Genomic DNA, 20,411 nt, shown 5'->3' on the forward strand with positions numbered 1-20,411 from the left:
TACAGGGCACTGCTAACTGCTTTTGCACAAAGAGCAGCCTCACACAAACAATGGGCTTGTACAGAATCAGAAAACCAAGTTTTACAACAAGGCCAAAAGATCAAGCAGGAAAACACACAATAAGCTTTCAGCCAGCAGCCCCCAACTCAGATAAATTTGCTACAGCACACTTCTGCCACAAAAGTGCTGTCAGAAAACCCTCAATGTAAAAATGCTGGTTTTAGAGCCCAAGTGCAGGGAAACCATTCACTCTAGGTACTACTGTCCTGTGAAATTAGCAGGCATAATGAAATTGGAAACAGTTCAGCTTTGGAACTCTAAAGTTTGAGAAATAGTAAAAGTAATCAGCAGAAGTGAAAAATTATACTTATTTTATCCTTTTAGCAGCAGATGACTTTAGGTGCAGCAGATTATCTGTAACTCTCAGGTGAAGTATCCAAAACAACAGCAGCTCTGAGGATTTGAGCAAAAACCTATGCTTTATTAACTGATTGTAAATTTTCAGTGATTTCCCAGAAAATTGGATGGGTAAAGTGCAAATAAGCAGATAATGTGGCAAAATGAGGCACAGTTGAGAGATATGACCACCCCACACACACACACACACACACACATATGCACACATGCACACACACAAAGTACATACATTATGACATGTTGGCCTGACTTCCTGACTGCAAAAAAATATATAAACTATTCCCATGTTCCTGCTCTGACTACCTTCATTAATAATCTATTTCTTATAGTTTCAGTCATCTGAAACACCCTGAGCCAATAGAAAGGGCTCCTCACTGCTTCACGCAGCAGTCTGGAGAAGCATTTTTGAGTGATGCCCTGATGTGCTAAACAGCTGTATGGATTGGTGGGACTGAACTTGCCAAGTCTCAGGCAGAAATAAGCTGATTTTGTTTTTCTTTTTCATTTTCTTTTTTTAGCTCGGAGAGCTTTTCTGGTGGTCTAAGCTCCCAAGACAGAAAGAAAGTTGACTATTATTTTAAATTAAAAAATACTAGCCAGATTTGAAAAAAAAATACTGCCAGCTCTCTTTTTCTTTTTTTTTCTTGTTTTTTTCAGACTGGAGGGACTGGAGGACAGCAGCTACCTCTGCTTTGTAAGTGCATCTTTGAAGCTTTCAATGGTTTCTGGGTTTTAGGCAGGTGGTTCCAGGTAGCAGGTCAAAATCTAGAGAAAGTTCTCTAACCTACAGCAGTTCTAAATAAAGGGTGTATCTCAGAGAAATTGTTGTACTGTGTACACATGAGTTTAGAATTGCTGTCTTGTACAGATAGTTTCACATTTAGAGGGAGGCAGTGACCATACTTTAGAACTGTGTAAATTAGTATACATAGAAGAAAAGTGGTTCTATGAGGGACTGAAAGTCATATGGAGTTTTTAGCAAATTGCACAGGTGTATCTGGAAGTCTGCTAAGAGAATGAATTTAAAGGTTTTATTCTCAGCAATCTGTATTCTATGAGCATTATGTGATGAATGCATAATGAGAAAAGGAAGGCTATTTTCCGATTTGGGTATTCAAATATTTTTGGCAATGGCCCTGCTAGCAATGGATAAGAGAAGGTGACTGATTTTGTAGCACACTTTTAATTAAGCAATGACTTTATTAGGTACAATAATTCTAAGCATGATAAAGGAGAGAGTTATGTCAAGCATGATGCTTAGGCACCTCGGTTAAGTGATGCTAGGTATCATATTCCCATGAAAATCTATAAATAAAATAGGAGGGATACAGGGAAATGTTCTTGCGTAAAGCGAGGACTATGATACTAGTTTTCTTAGGGATAATTAGCAGCTTGTTAATAATGGACTAGGTTTATAACTAAGAGATGTTGTCCTGTAACTTAATGTGCAGGTCAGAGTGGTTTGTACTGGATTGCAGTAGTAGCATGTCATCTGCAGTCATTATTAATTCAAAATTTGGGAGTACTAGGGAGATCATTGCAAAGATGGATAAAAGTAAAAGACCTAGCACAAAACCTTGTTGTACCCGTGTTATGTTTACCAGCAGCAGAGGATGAGACATGACTGTGTACTTGGAAGGTTCTGTCCTTCAGATAGTTATAAAACCAGCAAATGGTGACATAATTAAATATGAGTCTTTTGAGCTTATTGAAAAGAAGGCTATGGGTGACTGTTTTGAAGGCCCTTGTTATGTCTACAAGAGACCTACAGTAAAGAGTCGTGAAAGCAATGTGATGCAACATATAATGTGCCAAAACTGTTAATGTGGTTAAGTAGTTGTTTGTACAAATGTTTTTCCAAGTGGTTTGATAATAGGGATAGGTTAGAATAGGTCTGCAATCAATCAGTCCATTAGGAAAAATGCTTTTAGAAAGTGGGGTTATAACTGAATGCTTGAACGCAGAGGGTAGTGTCTTTTGACAGAGAAAGAGAAAAAGAGAGGGGTTAAATATGTTATAGGTGATTATTTATTTTGAATCTGCAAATCCTAGGAAGATGGGATAAAGTTTGAAGGATCCTGTATTGTTAAGTTTCAGTAGAAGGGACTTTTGTCTGTTTTACTCAAATTTCAGTGAAGTGAAGGCTTGCTGCTTAAGAGACCAGAGGATATAAATCTTGGGATGAATGTTCCTGTTCTTTGTTGGTGGGGGTGTATATATTTGGAAAAGCTCTAGTTATGTCAGTTATAGTGGACTATAGAAGATGGCCTAGTCATTAGCAAAGGTAGAGTGTTTCAATGTTGTTGATTCACTTTTGGTTAATGGAAAGTTATATAGTATCCCTAATAAATGTTTTTGTTTCTTTCCAAAAGAAAGTGGATTTAAACAATTTTGCTTCTTGTTTATGTCTAAGGAACAGGGATTTGCAGTACTGGTTACAATTCTTGTTCCTTTCCTTAGAATCAGAAAATTTTGGTGTAGCTCAGTATTGTGAAGGTTCATCATCCAGTTTTTCTAGGCAAAATCTCAGGCTGTAGTCATCTTTTTAATATCCACTGAAAGCCATTTGCAACTCTGTGATCTAAGCCTTCATTTTTGGACAGAGATACAGTGTATTCTGAATCATGGTCTGGTTTAGTGTGAGAAGATTTAAAGAGGTGGTGGGGTCAGTTATGACATACTGTGGGGGCATATCTACAGCACTGACTAAAATGTTGAAATTTGGTGACTTATTGTTAGGGAAAGATCTTCCTTCAAATTACTTTTGGTGGTTATTAATATGTTTTGAATCTACAAACAGATTTAATAGGGTGAGTGGTCATTGAGAGCACTGGGCAGTGTTTCATTGTGAAGGCACCACCTATTTTGCATGTTGGTTATTATCAGGGTAGGTGTGAAGTTAGAGCCACTTCTTGTACTGGCTTGAGTAGGGGCCTGTATTGCTTGGGCCATGCTAAATTGCAGCAGTGTTTTGTTCTGCGGAAGAAATAATTTTTATCAACAGCATTAATGTTCTGACAATTAGCTTATCTAGATAATTAAGAAAAATGTGGTGACTGCTCTCCACATAAGTATGGCTTTTATTCCCTGGCTGTTAACTTAGGATGGCAAAGTGGCTCAAAAGGTAGTACCCTCACCTTTGATGTTGGAAAATAAGAAAGCTGTGGGTTCTGTTTACACGCAGATGATTGCATTAATTTTCTACAGACTGCTAAGGGGTGACCTGTGCCTGACTTACAGGGCAGTCTATGACCCTGCCCTGATGGAAATGCTACACATTTGTAAATCAAACTACATTACAGACACTCGCTCCAGGGATCTTAACCTAGCCTCTGACATGAACAAATCATGCTGGAGAGAGATATACATCTCCCAAAGATTAACACTTCTCTGGAAGAAACTTCCAATTCATCTAAAACAGAGCCCCTCCCTGACCCTCTTCAAATGCAGCCTAGATCAACAGTAACACGAATAAGGCAAGGTAAGTACAGTTTGGAGGGACAGGTATATCTCACAGAGGATATCACTGCTGTGAAACAGACTCCCCATCCACTTAAAACAAAGTCCATCTGTGCTCATATTCTAGTGCAACATAGATCTATGGAAGGGAAACAAAACATTTACTCCAAGACTGCCCCTATAATACTAGTGGACAGAAGCAGCTCCTAAATGCTTTATGCCATGCGTGGGACCCCTCAAACTATCTATGGTATGATCCCAGTTATTCTCATTAGGGGTAATATATAATTATCATCCATGAAATCAGTAAGGCCAATCTATAACCAAATGGGATATATTATTTTGACCACAAAAAGGGAAACTGTCTAGGCTTAAAATATTCCACAATGGCAGCTAGCCTAGTACGTAACTGTAAATCTACAAAAGAAACATCCCAGCCTAACTGCCATCTAAGCTGTAAATGCAGTCTATCTGATTCAATTTTAAAGTAAGAGACCTAGCTAGCATAGATAAATGATAATACACTTGTTCAGCTACAAAGCCTGTGTTCGGAAATGGAATGAAAGTACAGCCTATATGCTATCTAGACAATGAGGTAAAATGACAAGATAAGAGTAAAAGGACCACAGGCTATTTGCCATCTAGGCTGTTGGAGTAGTAGTACAGAGGCTGACCTGGGCATGAAATGAAAGTACAGCCTGTCTTACCCAAGGCAATTATGTAAATAGGCCTTTTAAGAAGTAAAGGAGATCAGGCCATCTGCTACATAGGGTGTCTGCATAGGTTAAGTTGCACAGTCTAACTACTGCCCAGACTGTTGGAGTAGAAGTAAAAGTACCTGATAAGAAAAGGAGCTCAGCCTATCCGCTGTGAAGGCTGTGCTAATAGTTAAGTGATGCAATCTATTTGTCACCAAGACAGTCAGAGTAGAAGTCTAGAGGGTGGAGTCCTTAGAATATATAACGAAAGTGCACCCTATCTGATGTAAGGCTATGATGTGAGGGGTAACAGTACATATGCCACCTAGGCTGAGTGCAGTGGTTAGTTTGTACTGACTTTCTACCACATAAACTGTTGGAATAATAGCACAGAGGACAACACAGTCAGAACATAAGCAAAGATCCAAAAGAAGGTATAAAGAGTGGAAGAAAGGAGAAGAGGGAACAATCTATCTATTACATAGGCTGTCTAGAGGTTGGTTCTAGTGCAGGAAATTGAGTTCAAAAAACGGGAAAAGGAGACAGTTTATCTATGATAATTGGTTTTCTGTGACAACTGCTTTAAAATGATGTGCAAAGAAAGAATGATGGAAGTACAGTCAGTAAAAGAGAAATGTAGTGCAATTAGTAGTAAGTGTTTACAGTATAATTGTACAAGAGCGAAGACATTATTTGCCTTGGAGTTGGTGAAGGAAAGGATAGTGTATTGGAAGTGTAAGATTTGTCATTGCACTAGGTTAATTAACAGATGCTGTCATTGATGGGTTAATGTCTGTCAGAATGCAAGCTAAAGTTAAAGACAGGTAATGAAAATAAAGCTTCAGCTATGTCTTATAGTATAGTATATTGCTAAGAGATTGTAGATCATAATAATTATTAATGCAGACTGAGTGTTGAAGTCAATATGTTAGGACAGTTTGAGAGTTGAAGTTTAGACAGAAAAGAGAACAAGTGAGGTGTAGTGCACATGGAAAGATTTCTGTGTGAGTTAGTTTCAATTGGTGGGGGTTGTTTAATTGTTGAATAGAGGGTAGGCCTGCTAGATATGCTTTGTGATGATAAGAGGATGGTGGAAGGCCAGCAGAGCGATCTATGACCAAAGCATAAAACGGGAACCATATTGGTTAAGATCAGTTTGGAAAAGTGATATGTGTAGTTCACACTGGTTAACTGTTGATGATGTAGAGTGTAGGATTTGTTAGGTTAAGTATAACTTTAATGACATGGAGTGGAATGGGGCAGAATTCCCCTAAGTTAGTACAAAAAAAAATAAGAAAAAAATGTTTTGAGAGCCCCAAATGGCAACAAATGTCCTCAGGGGGTAAATTGACTAAGAAAGCATCCCAAAAGAGGCAAGAGCAGAGAGCTATCTCTTTGAATGAGGAGATGTGGCAGGGAATGCTATTCAGCAGGAGTTAATATTCTAAGCAAAGCATAGGGCTAAAATTCAGAAGAGTGAAGGGAGCTCAGATGATGCACATTGTAAATAGGGACAGACGGAGTAAGAAAGGCAACCTCGAGAACAAGTCCTCTAAGAGTGGGAACAATAGGTAAGAGCTAAGAGAATAGGATATAAGAGACAGCATTAGAGAAAGCAGAACAGTTAAGCAAGTGAAGGAATTTAGTTAATGAGGAAACCAATTACCATCTGGCTACTTTAAGTAGGACAGTATAGGTAGCTAAGCAAGATAAGGCTTATGACTAATTGAGTAAATATTTTTACATAAGCCACGCATCAGATTTTTTTCAATATGAAGATTTAACTGGCAATGAACAACTATAAGGAGCGCCTTAACTTCCTTAAAGCTGTAGTTGTATAGTTGCTAAAAAGATGTTTTAACTGTAGCTTAGATGAGGACACAGCCTGAAGCTTGTCTTAGTGGAACAGTAGAATGAACTGTGGACCTCTGAAACTAGGTGAACCCATTTGGACTACCTGTTTAAAATACGGTATAAGTAGAATGACGAAGTTCTGACATTTAAGCAGCTATGAATTGATGGATGTAACATCAAACTTTCAGTTTAAGCAAATATCCTAGCAAACTACAACACTAAATTGAAGTCTATAAGATTATTGTTTTTTAATTTCCACATTCAACATATTTTCTAGCGGACTGCCACCATAAACTGAAAGCCTTAACTTCAGCAATATATAATGTTCTGTAAAATAAACCTGAGACAAGAAACATGTTATTTAGTGTATGTCTCTAAGTTATATAATGTAGCCTATTACTAAAATTATGTAACATAGCCTTGCAATAAAGTGTGCCTTAGCCATGAAACAACAGAAGCTTACAGGAATTAATAAAGCCCACTGAACCACGTTCAACATGCACTCCATAAATAATAGATGGAATGGCATTTGAACTAACTAGTGGAGCTTAGAATTACAGTGTTAACAGAGGTACAACAGCTGCAGTCTGAGTGACATAATAATGGAGATTATGCTCTATAAGAACCAGGGGTGGGACTTCACAATTAATATTGGCTATATAACCATTTAGGCGGACTAAAGCTTACAAATTTTACCAGGGCTGAAAAGACAGACTGAATACTTAGCACCAAACATCACTTGCAACAAGGTGCTAGGCACTCAACACTGTAACTTTAGTTTGCACCACAAAATGAACACTAAGTACTAAAACTGCATTGAGAATACTGTATAACTAAATTTACAGGTCAGAGATACTCATTACGGAACACAATAGCTAGGATTTATTTAACATAGAATGATCATCATTCCTGAGGATAGAACTGTCAGCCTTTTTTGCTAATTTATAGAGCCAGCAATGTTTGCATAACTCAAGATACTTGTGGACACCACAGAGCAGTCACTGGGCACTGGCAATGATAGCTATAGCCTGTAAATGCAGTCCAGTCATAGACTATTATCCCTAAATGGGATGACAAGTACCTACTAAAGCAATTTCTTGACACTGGTCCCTAAGCAATACAGTCAATACACTATACAATACACTAGGCACTTGACACAACAGCTGTATCCTGTAAAAGGAGAGCAGTTGCCAAGCAGCAACACTGAATGGGATAGGAGTGTAACCACCAGATTAATTTCTAGGCAACGGTATCTAAATAATGCACTAAATTAAAATGCAATGTAGTATACACTAGGAGGATTACATCCAAATTTTAATTCAGTCTAGTGCTTGGTTGACAAACAGCAACAGTAGGACTACACATTACAAAAAGCATGAGAGGAATTAAGCAAGGTTTGCTAAAAATGATGAATAGTGGTGATTTGACTACTGGCTGTGACCTGGTTACTACTAGTGTTGGTTTCAATGCAGATACATGAAGCTAGGAAGCAACGTCCTTTTGCACCTCCTCACAACAAAGATAATTGATGGCAATGCTTATCCTTTAGTCTCTTATCGGATGCAGAATGCACCTCAAGTGGAATGGACACTGAGCTATAGGAAAAGCTTTCACTTTTCAAGTTGCAAATGAAATAAATATTGGCAGAACTCCAGATGTATTTGCACTGGAATACAATACAATGTAATAAGTCTTGACAAATCACTTATTTGCTTGCTTAAAACCTGTAACAAATTAATTTATCGTGCATGTCTATTATTTTTTTGAAATTGTGGATATCTTTACTTAATATTATTTCCTCAGGAATGATACTCCATAGCCAAGCAGCTCTTTTGTAAAGGCAGTTTACTATCCAGTTTGGTCTAGGAAAAGTAGTTTTTAGCTTGATATCAGATATATCTACTCTCTTACACAGATCTGCACATTGTCACATGACACTCTTTGGTAGCTTTATAAACTTGGATAAGTTGTCACCCTCCTGACATTAAGAATGAACTGAAGTGGATTAGTACTTTTTCATCATTCAGTCTTTCCACTTATTTTGACTGACTTGCATTTGTACTGCTTCTGCTTTCCTTTGATATTCCTTTGGAAAATGTGACCCCAAAGACACAACCATATTGAATTGTCGCCTTGTCAGACCACAGTAATTACTTTTTATATATGTATTTTTTGATTTACTATGCTTTCTGATTCATCCTGTTCATTTATTTTAATTTATAATTAAGTTGTCTCGCTACATCTTGAATGTAAATTCTTGTGTCTCCAGATACCAAGGTATTTGCACGTATCTACAGGCACTATAACTATTCAATAAATGGTAGTTTTTTTTTTACATTTTACTTTACCAAAAGAAATGTGGTTAGTTACTTCTTTATTAATAGCCTATTTTAGATGTGGGTCACTTGTTTAACTTTCTAGTAAACTCTGAAGATGTTGTGATCTTCTACACAAATATCTGTCTGTCCAATCTGTCCAATGTTTGGATCACCTGCATAAAGGCAGTAGAAAGTATTAAAGTGAATGTCCATCAAATGTAAGCCATATAGGAATGGCCCAAGACTGACCTCCTAAGGAACTTGACTTATCAACTTCAACATGCCAAGTTCTGTTTGTTACCATTCACAAATCCATTCCACCAAGTTTTGTGATGACCGATTTGTTTTGTAATAGGTGTTCTGTAAGAGATTTTTGTTGTCCAACTATGTTTAACTCTACCAATAGCTTTAGAAATCCTCACATTTCTGTTGTTTTAATTATGTTACATTGTAAATGAGCTGATCTATAACAGTCCATATTTTGGGGATATCTCCTGTTCTTAAAATTAGACAAATAAAGGCTGCTATCCAGTCACAAGGAATTTCTGCATTCTTATAACTTATGTTAAAAAAAACATGGAGTTGCCATTTGTTCTTTCAAAATGTTAAGGCTTTTGTCTAATACCACCTCTCTTTCTTAGTCTTTTTTATAACCTAGTCTACTCAAATAAGCTAATCTTGTTCTTCAAGGATGGTGATCTCTCCCTTGAATGTAAGAACCTACTTTTTAAACCATAATCTTTACCAAAATGGTGTGTTATAACCTTTCTAGAGATAAATTGTGTAGAACTCCCCAGCCTCAAGAAGGGCAATACATGACAGACCTGGAGAGAATTTTTAGCTACCCATCCAGATATATAGGCTTACCCTGAAGGTGGTAAGGGTACTACTCTGCTTGATGTGTATCAGAAGTTTGTTCCACAGGTGGGGTATAAGATGGGATATAAACCTATGATGCCAACATGTCTTATTTATTTGTTGATGAAGCTTTAGTTCTTTTAACATGATATTTGAGAAATCATTTGTTCTGTGAGGGAAAAAAGGGAAAAGTCGATCTAGATCTTCATTGGCGTGAACGGCTAGGCAAAGATCCCCACAAAAGAATCTGTAAGAAATTGAGTAATAGATGGCTTCCAGTCTGTCGTGATGTGAGTCCACTTTTTTTTTTTTAGTTAGGAACCTCTGGGGTCTCTCACATTGGGTTATATGTTTAGACGAATACATGCCAACATGAACATTATGTTTAGTAATGGATCTGATGAGATATGAGTAAAGGGAAAATGGGAATAGGGTCTTCTTTAAATCTAGAGAAAAAGTCTTTGAAAATCAATAAGCCAGACAGATGGCTTTCCTAACTACTGTGGTGATATGACAGTCAAAATATAACGCACACATATAAAGCCTTCTCAGCATCTCAGATGCCAGAGACACTAACTGAACCTGGGTCACCTGGACTATAATCAAAGCTTTATTCATCTATGCAACAGTGCTAACTGACAATATAAGAGTCTATAGCAGTTTAGTATGTTAAGGAGTTAGGTATTGTTACAGCAGACTGGTGCATAAAATGGATTACTTTTATTTCCTGACACTACTACCTACCTTGCTATTACTGATATATGAAACAGATGGCAAATGGGGTTTTCATTATCGCCCTAAAAATTTACAAACATGGCATTTTGTCTAGATATACATCAATTGAATGTTGCTAGGTTTCTGATTTGTTCCAGTAATTAATTCATCTACTAGTACGTACAGTTACATAACATTATTGCTATAATACAGTTGTTACCTGATTCAATCTGAATTCTGAAGTCAAAGTTTGTGCTTGCCAACATATTTATGACTGCATGTATATTTTCCTTCATCTAGTTCAGCATCAAACTTAGGTATTATGAATTCAGAATGATCTGTTGTTGAATTTATCCTGTACTTTTTGGTTCCAGGTGCAATGAACACATCCCCCATTGGATGGGTCCATTCAAAAACAGCAGGGGGAACATCTTTCTTCTGTAGTTGCCATCTGCCAAGCCTTTTTTCTTCAGAGATTAATGACAGTAGCAGGATAACTTCCTTGCCTCTGGTTGCTGTCATATCCATAGGTGATGGAATAGTTGTCTCAGGCTGTGATTTTTCTGTAGGAAAAAAATAATATAATACTATTTCAGAACTGAATACATTATGGGCAGGATTCACAAAGCCTCCATGTAAGAGTTACAAGTCTTAGACGAAGGCTGCAGTTAAACGGAGTGATGTCAGCATGCCATGCATATTCATGAGGGCATGCTGACTCACACCTAAGGCTAACACTGTCCATGGAAGAAAGTAGGGGCATGTCCACAGGGCGAGTCAAGCAAATGGACACGCCCCCAAAAGAGTCACAGTCCCGAGAGTAAACACCCACGAGCGAGTCCATGTACATGTCAACAAACACAACACAACACATGCCCCCACAGACTACAAATATAAATATAAAATGTAAAAATGAACATTCAATTTTTTTTTGCAAGTTTTAAAAATGTTTGCCCGTAATTGCGCTCATTTGCATGGGTGTGCCCTTTGCTTAGCCACAGTTAGCAGTCAGTGGAAAAGCATATAAGTTCTAAATATGCAAAGTAAGCCAAGATGAAATAGTGTAGCGGTAGAAATGTCGTCTGAAGAGGAGGCAAGCACAGTTCGAGCCCCAACAACATCAATTTTTTTTTCTTAATGAAATAAGCACAAGACAATCCCCTGACATATATTTACAGATATATAATCATATTTTATGTAAAATGTAATGAAATGGGCCATGTAGTTTGAAGAAATGTGAGACAATAAAAGAAAAAAAAAATGTTAGAAGTGCCCATAGCTGAGCTACGATCTAACAAGGTGAATATGTCTGCTCGTAGATGAGCAGTGGTTTAACAGGTGTAAACTGAGTGCCCGGGGTTGAGTAGCACTTTAACACGCTGCAACTGTGTGCCCGTAGCTGAGCTGAGCATAATATGTGTGCTGACAGCCAAATGACGCGTAAGCCAGCGTAACCCATTTGCGCGGAGCTGCGCACCGCGCCAACCAGCTTACCGGCGGGCAACGTTGAGCAAGCTGTATCAAAACTGCCTTGACACAGACACACCTCCTAGCCTGAGTAGACAGTCATAAAATAAAAAAAGCAATGCCCAGGCTCGAACTCAGGGTACCATGCACCATAGTCAAAGCACTAAACCACTAAGCCATGACAGTTGCTGTTTGAAATGCAGTAGTAGCTTATATATAGGAATGAATGGAAAGAGAAGCATGACAAAGCAGATTTAGTGAAGCTGATACATTTCCAAAATGGCCAATCACAGATAAGTGCGGGAAAAACGGCATATATAAGCCCCATAGGCGGGAATACACAGCATAACTGATTGTGGAAAGTACTTGCAGTCAGGATGTCAGGTGTAGGAGAGGGTAGTTGCTTCCGAGCACAGAGGTGGGGCATTGAGGAGTCCAAATATATGGTTTGGCTCCTCGTCCACGATCATGAGGCCCAACTCATGCAGGGCCAGGTCCTGTGGGGAGCATACAATGCTTAGGCATGGGACCGGTTGGCACATGATCTCACCAGTGCCACAGGAATACCAAGGACTGGTGAACAGGTCCGTCACCACCATGCGGACCTGAAGAGATGGAAGCAGGACCAACTGAACTGTTGGATCCAGGAGGCCCGGCAAATGCCCAACGCCCCACTACTGAGTAAGTTACATGTAATTATTTATGTAAGAAATAAACTAGCTGATATTATGGAGATGTGTATTCCAATATCACTTCATTTATGTTACAGCTGCAGGTGTACGCTCCGCGAATCGTAGAGCCTATGCTGATAGGCTTGTGCGGTTGCGCCACCAGGCAGGTTAGTAATCCTCTCCCTGTAACTGTAAATAAATATAACTATGACAGCTTGCAAAAGACTGCAGTGTAGTCAGTTATTAATAAAAACTGCAAGTAACAGTGTAAGAGAGATTCTGCTAGTACTGTGTGATTACATAAGTGTGATGCAGCCTGTAATCCAAAAATAAAAATGAAACAAGTCTGAAATAAAGATGTTCCAACTGTAATGTAATAGGACATAACCTGCAGCAGGCTGTATATTACAGCTACACAAGTTCAGTACAACACATGTGTGAAATATATCCCTGTTTAAACTGTGAAACCTGACACAAGTGAGACTGTTGGAAAGGATTGTTGTAACCAAGTAAAACATGTTAATAAAGCCTAGAATTAAGTACCATCCTGAATTGTAAATATAAAACAAGTGAGAGTGTGAGAAAGAGGTATGAATCCACCCAGAAAGTTGTAATAACTCCTGAATAAAGTATACTGCAGTCAGTACAGCATGAAATGAATGTGACAGGCACAACCAAACAGTGAAATGTGTCCAATAAAGTAGTGAAGCTGGAATGTGTGTCCCACAATTTGGATATGTAGCTGTACCTTAGCAATATGCAGATAGTTTGTTTGTATGCAATACCAAACATCCACAGTTGTCTACAGCCATATAAATGAAAAGTAGCAGGATGCTGTAGCTGAACAGAGGCAGATATGAACGTGCATGAATAAAAATGCAATGTATATTAATGTAGCAGTAACATTCCCATCACCAACATGCCTAAGTTTACACATAGGAAATTGTAGTCAGACCTGTAGGGTGCATATATCTGCAGCTAGTAGAAATGTACAGCATATGTATAGGTAATTTACTTTGTTAATGAAATGTTTCTTCACCCTACCCTATAACCACAAATAATCCATCTCACATGAAATGGGTATGTGTATTCACAGTTAATTCCCCTGGACATTTGTCCTGTTGGTTCATGAATATTTGCATGTACGTTGATGCATGTGCCCTGTTCATACATTCAAACCTGATGGCCAGTTGCCATCAATCAACCCTGCATGCTGTTGGATTGTGTACTGTTGTTGAAATTATACATGTGTTATGCCTGCTGTTCAATGATTTGAATATATGTGTGTTTGGTTAATGGGAATACTAATGCATGCTGTTACAACAAATTGTGAATGGTATTGTTTGTTACTATCCCACACCATCCTAAAATATCAAAAACATAGGACGGCATGGAAGGCGGGTTCCAGCGGACCCACCTCTCCCACCTCAGCTGGCGAGTGCACCTGGCATTAGTGCCCAGGCCGGACCCTCCTCCGGTGGCCCTGTGCCACCTTCAGGTGGAAGCACTGCAGGGGATGGGGCTCGTCCCCCCTCTGCAAGCATGGCCGGAGGAGACCGCACACTCACCCTCCGTAGTGTCCGGACTGTGGTGCATAGGGAGATCAGGCATTCTGTGCTTGGGCCCCTACGCCAGCTTGAGGCACGGGTGGCACAACTCACGGGCGTGCCTGCTGCCCATCCTACACAGCACCCAGCACAGCCTCGTCCTGGGCAGTGATGGCACAGTGGCAACTGCCCATGGGTGGGGATCTCAGTGTCACTGCTGCCATCTGTGGGCTCATGGGCTCTAGTTATCCCAACATCCATTTCCGTCAAATGTGTATCCCCCCCACATGTGTCATACACCGCCCCTGTATGTGTCTTTTTTGCCTTGTCTGTTAACCACCCCTACCTACCTCCCCAACTATACCTACTTCCCGTACCTGACATTCCACTCTTACTTGAAAAAAAAAGAAAAGGGCACTCTATTCCCGCAAAAAAATTACGCCCCATACATAGCTGCCCATGTCACAGACATGTCTGCTGGACATGTGAACTGGCAATTACAATTGGCTGTACAACAAATTGTGTTGTCCTCACTCCTCTCTCAGGGGTGGAAGGTTTCAAATTTCACACCAAATTACACATGTATGCACAGCTGTTGCTGACAAAGAAATGTGCAGCTATGGGCCTTTCCTACACCCTTCCTGCAAATCCTGAGCTTGTTTCCCTACAGTCCTACCCTCTTTGTGACCCCTTTTTCATCACTTTTCTGTCTCCCCATTTTCATTTCTTTCAAAGAAATTAGCGCGGGTGTGCACAAGAGTAAGCACTTTTAAGTAGTTGTAAGCGGGCCTGCGCTTGTGTGCTCTTAGCTATGCGTGTGTGAGTGAAGCTAAACACCAGTGCGCATGCGTGAGCTCCATGCAAACCAGTGCTAACCCGCTTACAACTGCTTAAAAATGCCTTAGTCACTCTGAATGACAAGGTCTGTAGTCTGCTCAGAAGCAAAATAAAATCCCTCTGTCAGTCCAGAACCCAGGACCTTGGAAACAGTAGTCCAGATGACTTACCACTAAGCCATGACTGCTATGCAAAAACATTGAGCTACAATAAATATATCATGCAATAGTAGGAATGACTGTCAAGGAAATATGGGAAGTCTAGTACACAAAGCATGTCATGTATATTTGGTGTCAAATGTAGTGGATTTCTATAATAGTAGCGTGTGAAGAGAAACAGCCATGCTAGTTGGTAGCTAGTAGGTAATAATGTCACTGTAGCACCTTGCAAGCCACACACATACTCACTGCAGGATAAACACTGCCCATACCTCACAACCTCTTACAGCAAGAAATGGGACTACATAATAAATAATGTGGAGCAAAGGCCCAAAAACAAGGACACATTTCAAATATTGCTCCTACAAACTTAGAATGTTGATAGAATAACAGGTTTTGCATTAGTTTGGATTTTTTGAAGGGTACGAAGTCTGAAACTGAAATGTTTGTCATTATATTCTGACTTGAACCCTGAGTGATTTGCCAGAAAAAGCAGTTTTATGAGAAATGGACCAAAAATATGAGGCAAAAATAAGGACATTCTGCAAATATCTGTACAGTTGAGAGGTATGACACTGCCATATTTGAATAGTTAAGTGCCTAGACATAGCAACAGTGACTGAGTTACAGGGATGCCCCACAGACTCCCTGTGAAATGTACAAACAGTAGGCAGAAAGGTGTTACAACACATGCAATGGTAACTATGAATTACTGAAAGTATGCACCACTTGCACGGCAGAAATAGTGCAGTAATACATATGCTCAAAATAACCCACAGTCACAACTGCAGAATACCAGACAATTTAATGGGTGTACCCCACTGATATGTACCATTCCATGAGGCAGATAAAAGATGCACCTGAGAGTCTCTGAGGCCTGCTCAGCAGCATAATCAAATACCTTAATAGATGTCAAGGCCCACACCATGGCCAGACCACACTGCATGCAGTAACACCCTATCAGATATAGCAAGCATTCCAATGTGTGAATGTAAATGGAAAATAGGAAAGCCACAGCAAAATACTACAGTCAAGACACCTAGCAGACATACAAGGAGTTTATGTAAAGGCCAAATATTGAAGCCATAGCAACAAATTGCAAGAGCCACTGATATATACCAGTTACAGCACATGTCCCACAGGAAAGCACACACACCCATATTAACAGTAGTAGTAGTCTTAGGTGTCAGTTTACATACACACTTAGTACAGGAAACTGGAGAAATGAATGGAGGAATGTTAATATACAACACAGCCAGAAATATGAGAGAGATAGTAACCTTTACACTCACAGAACAGTGTCCACAGCATACCAGCATGGTCCTTGCCCTTAAAAACTGAAAGGGCTACGCCTATCTCACATAACTTTTTATAGCACTGTCCTGAAATCACAGTGAGAACTGCAATCAGTACACAACTGGCTGCATGCAATTAGCAAATGCTGGCTAACAATTGCTGCAGAGGCCATTACATGGACATATGCAGATACCTACAAAAGCATCCTGTACTCCCAGTCCACACATGCAATACTTTCATTGCACCCTCTGGAGGTAGAGAGAGAGAGATAGAGATAGAGAGAGAGAGAGAAAAAAAAAAAACAAACAAAAATAAACCTGAGAAATCATACTACGAACCTGTCAGCACTGACACAATAAAAGCTGGTCTAGCAGCAGCAAGAGACACGTAGACAAACGGCAACACAATCACCTGGGACATACACAGGTAATGTAAAGTAACAATGTAATAGTCTACATACTGTGAACCCTCCATATGTGTTATTGGTCTTAAGCTATATGTATATGAAGATGTGCATAGGGCAGGGGACATACAGCAACTATCACTGAAGGCTGTACATACATATGTATGTGAAGGCATCTATGTGCACATATCAATGTAGGTTGTATGTGGGTTGTAGTGCAATGTACAATGTAGGTTACACAGTTATGTATGTTTACCAGTATGTTAGTGTGTGTATACAGTTTTGTAAATAAACATGTATATAAAATTATCTATCATATGTATACGTATGTATGTCAATATATGTATGTATGTATATATATATATATATATATATATATATATATATATATATATATATATATATAATATGCATATTTGTATACATAGATAGAGAGGGATGTAGGAATACATAGACAGATATACATAGATAGAATATGTACATACATATATATGTAATACACACATACATATATATATATCCAGATACATATACGTAGACAGACAGATCTGACTGTCTACAGATATGACTGTATATGACTATCTAACACTCCCCCTGTCCCACCCCCTCTGACACTCTTACCCCCTCTCTGTCACACACACCCCCTCTCCATATCTATATCAATATATGTACATATATATATATATATATATATATATATATATATATATATATATATATATATATATATATAAATATATATATATATATATATATATATATATATATATATATATATATATATATATATATATATATATATATATATATATATATATATATATATATATATATATATATATATATATATATATATATATATATATATATATATATATATTCTGAGTGAGACACATGTGTACAGATGTAGTGCAACAGGTGCCTGGTGACAAAGGCATGGAGTGAACACCAGTGTCGAAACTGGAGTACCATACCCCGTTCCAAATCACCTACACCAGTAACCACCACATATGTGATTGGCTGCCCACCACTGCATGTGTCAGGGGTGCACATGGTCATACACATGTACAATAGGCCCCCCATTGATAGTCACAGTAGCACACTAGTCCTGGAATACCTGTACATGGTATGTGTCAGCAGACATGGTGTGTCAGCTATGGACATGTAGGTCAGTGTACCCCTCCACACCACACAATGTCTGACACAGTATGTACCTCACATGACAGCTACAGATATGGAGAAGGGCACAGTCACATGTAAGACACTGTGACAATGCACACAAACACATTACCAATGCACAGTGACTGACACCACCACAGAGTGCACACATACTACCCACATAGAAGTTACCACTGCTGGATATACATACTTAAGTCACACCCATGACAGTTGTCCAACAACCATAGTAACACCTTACACAATCCACAACCTAAATGACCGCTGTGTGTCGTCCTTGTCACCACAGTAGAGAGCACATGGTGGAGGTACAGGCTCCTACCCACAGATAAGACATACCCTGCAATAAACCACACAGCATTAAGAAGCAAGACTCCCCATTAGTACATGTCACACATACCCCTGCTGAATGTTATGCAGATAGGTAATACACCATATGAGTCACCCTGTGTAACTGTTTGACAGGAGCAGGTACCATCACATCACATGTGTCACAAAGGGCAGGGTAGTATAACAGTATGCTGCTGTAGTCCCAGGGGCAATAGCATATTGTATTGCATTGTATTGTATTGTGTTGTATTGTATTGGTATGTAGAGGTGCCTCCTTTGTGGAGTGGGACCACTGCTGCTGTACGCCAGTGTTCAGGTACATACCCTGTAGTCAGGCTAGGGTTAAATAGCATTTTCATATGCAGGTTTAGCTCCTCTTGGAGTTCATGTAGCATGCAACCGGGGATACCATCATGTCCCATTGATGCTGTGTTTTTTGCTTGTCTGAGGACGGCTCTCACCTGGACATTTGTGATGACAGGGAGGTTACATTCAGCTGGGATAAGTATTACTTCGTTTGGGGTAGAGGGAGGGGAGAAAATTGCACTGAACCTGTCTGCCACAATGTTGGCAATATCTGTGGGTTCAGTGAATTATTTGTTGTTGTGTACTAACTCTGAGCATATCAGAGGGTTTTGGACCAGGTTTCTTACATAACTGAAGAAGGCCTTGTGTTTATCTGTAGTGTCCTTGGCGATTTCCCTCTCGAAGTTGGCCATGGATGTTTTTATGAGAGAACTTAGCTTTTTACTAGTGCTGATCAGACATGCCTTCCCTTTATGTGATTCTGCTCTGTCTTGCAGTTATACGATTTGTTTATGGCTGGGGTCCACCAGACAGGATGCTTTCCCTTTGTGGAGAGTGTCTTGGTTTTATATGGGATTGCATGATCCATGCATTCTCGAAGATGTTCATAGAAACCATTTGTGAAGGAGTCTGCATTGTGGGTTTTGGCTTCCACTGGCCCAGTGGGCTTAAAGGATACCATCTCATTCTTAAGATGTGTAAAGTTGGCTTTTGAAATGTTATTCACTGTAGTCGTTTGTGCTGGTGGTGGAGGTGGGATATGTATATCCAGGGCGATTAGTTTGTGGTCAGATCTCACTAGTTGATGATGTTCCCCATACAGTACCTTTATACAAACCCCCAGAGTGAGGTGGTGCTTTGGACCTGAATCAGTGTGCTGACTGCTGGGGTTTTGTACTATGTAGTATGGAGTGTGCCAGGTACTGTTGCACAGTTGTTGGCTGAGCACTGATATCTGGCCATTTACATGTGTATCCACCACTAGACAGACAGATGCTTTATATGGGAGATATGTTATATCACCACAGTCGAGTATCATGTGTAGTATGTGTGCCATATTTTGCTGATATATTTTGCTGATATCCTTTTTGTTGTCTTTTTCAGGGCCATGGTTCACCAGTGCAGTCCGACATACTCTGCAGTTGAGGATGAGGAAATACACCAGAGCCTGGTGCAGGATTTTGCAATACCCCTTTCCCACACCAGCCAGAATCAGCAGGAGAGGGCTGCACTGTTGCAAGACCTTGTCTGTCGGGTAAATGACATAGGCATGCATAATAGGACATATGAGCAGGTATGACATCACTGCAGTGATTTAATCAGACATGTCCGTCAGCGTGCGTCGGATATCCACAGGCAACAGGTTGCCACAGGTGGTGGGGTGGCTACACATCCCCCCTCACCAGACTGGAGGGACTACACCTAAGTGTTGTGGCTTCTGCTCACCAACAACAACAACAGCAACAGACATTCATTATGATGGAGGCTGGAGCCACACAGCACCATGACTTGGAGCGTGCAGGTAATATGCCATATGTATAGTTGACTGTTCTGTACACTGGTAGTTAATGCATGTGTGAGGTGTGTCCTTGGTTTGTAGCTGTCATCATAGTATTTATTGTGCAAGTGTGATATTCTCAGTATCAGCAGCTGACCTGTGAAAGCCAACTGTTGTACTACTGACCTGTATCATACATAGTATCAATGGCACAGTTGTGCCCACTGACATTAATTTCATCATTTCTGCAGGCCCCTCCGGTGTAACAGCAAGGCAGCCTATCCATGCTGGTGAGTGTGTATTAACAATACCTTTAATAGTCTTAATAGTAATAGTAATAATAGGCGCAATCAGTAGTGCTCTGTGTATGCATGCAGGTGTGTTTGTGTCTGTGTGTTGATATC

The sequence above is a fragment of the Protopterus annectens genome, chromosome 8.part0 (assembly GCF_019279795.1).
Source record: "Protopterus annectens isolate FY-2018-M chromosome 8.part0, PAN1.0, whole genome shotgun sequence".
Taxonomy (NCBI): Eukaryota; Metazoa; Chordata; order Ceratodontiformes; family Protopteridae; genus Protopterus; species Protopterus annectens.